General features: G+C 40.7%; 1 pseudogene; it reads left to right on the plus strand.

Annotated features, from left to right (window-relative positions):
* Positions 1-508: 508 nt before the first annotated feature.
* On the plus strand, positions 509-939 carry LOC134479390 (uncharacterized; annotated as a pseudogene).
* The last annotated feature ends 738 nt before the right edge of the window (positions 940-1677 follow it).

The following is a 1677-nucleotide window of genomic DNA, read 5'->3' on the forward strand; positions in this document are numbered from 1 at the left end:
GCCTTCATGGGCCTTTGGCTGTAATATTAGAATTAGTAATCTTAAGAAATTAGATATTAGGTATTCCATATTTCTTTACCAGCCTTGTTATGTTTATGATTAGCATCATAAAATACAGTGCATAATAAAAAACTACAATATCAAGATGAATTCCCACATAAAAGATTTACCTTATAACCTCTATGATTATATAATTGTTTCACTCTCTATTTCTTCTTGCTTTGGGTAGTTGATGTAGGGAATGTCATACCAGAGTGCACATGTAGGGAGTGAAGCACAATTTGTGGGAATTAGTTCTCTCCTTCTACTCTGTGAGATTTGGAAATGAGGCTCTCATGCTTGACATAAGATGCCTCTAACAGCTAATTTAGATACCATAAAACTCACCTATTTCAAGTGTCAAGAATATTTTGTGACCCCAGCATCTGGTTCCTGAATCTTCACTGGCAAAATCTGAACGCTGGGCATTTTGGCTTTAAACATCTGGACTTCCAACTTCTGCCAAGGCCCCAGGGACAGTGAGACCACTTCCTTTGAGGAGAACCTGAGAAGCCATCGAATTTGGTCTGGTGCATAAAGCCAGAAGCAGCCACAGGGATGGAAGTGTTTCTCAAGATCGAACACAGGAAGACCAGCATCTTTACTGAGGCCAAGGAGTCGACCACGGTGTTAGAGCTGAAGCACATTGTCGAGGGCATCATGAAGAGGCCTCCTGAGGATCAGCTGCTGTTCAAGGACAACCAGCTCCTTGAAGAGAGAAAAACACTGTGGCTTCACCAGCGAGGTAACAAAGTCACAGGACCCAGCCAGCATGACCTTGGCCTTCAGGGAAGACGCCTTTCAACTCCTGCATGTCCGCCCTTTTTCTTGTCCACTAATTGGAGGTGTGCTGAAAAATGGTCTAGACTTGAGAGAGATTAGGAACGAGTTATGCAGTGAGGGCCCCAGGCCCACTCCTAGGAATTCACTTCCTGATAAAGATGTGACTGTCTTTCTACATTAAAAAATAAATAAACTTAATACACTGTCAAAAAAAAGAATATTTTGCATATGAGACTGAGTTTTTAGTTTGAGTAAGTTACCTTTCATAGACATTTTAATAAGAGTTTTATACATGTATTCCTATTGTACATCACACATTGACCATACCTCCAGTCCCCTAAAGGCCCCTTTCTCACCCTCATCCCTTCCTATTAGATCCAATTCAACTGTTGTGATTTTTAAATATCTATGTATAATCTAAGAATCACAAATGAGGGGAATACTTGGTGTTTATCTGAGATTTGCTTAGTTTGCCTTCTATGATTATCTACAATTGCATATATTTTCTTAAACATGGCATAACTTTATTCTTTTTGGTTAGAAATTATAGTATGCATGTTGGGGTCCAGCTGGAGTTCCCCTTCCTCCCTCTCAGTGTGTCCAGATATCATTGCATATTGGACTGGAAGGTACAGATCTTCAGTGAAACAGCTCTCATAGATGATCTTAGCTTGTGTGCTTATTAGCATATAGCCCTGAACCAGAGCTGTATATGGACCTTGGAGGAGAGTGGGAAGGAGTTTTCAGGGTAAATGAAAATCATTGGCTAGAGTTTAAAGTACTGTGAATGCCTCATTTGTACAGAGAGCCATTCCAAGTAACCCAGGTACTTGCTGGGCAGGGCAAAAACGGAAG

The sequence above is a fragment of the Rattus norvegicus genome, chromosome 6, assembly GCF_021556685.1.
Source record: "Rattus norvegicus strain SHRSP/BbbUtx chromosome 6, alternate assembly SHRSP_T2T, whole genome shotgun sequence".
Lineage (NCBI taxonomy): Eukaryota > Metazoa > Chordata > Mammalia > Rodentia > Muridae > Rattus > Rattus norvegicus.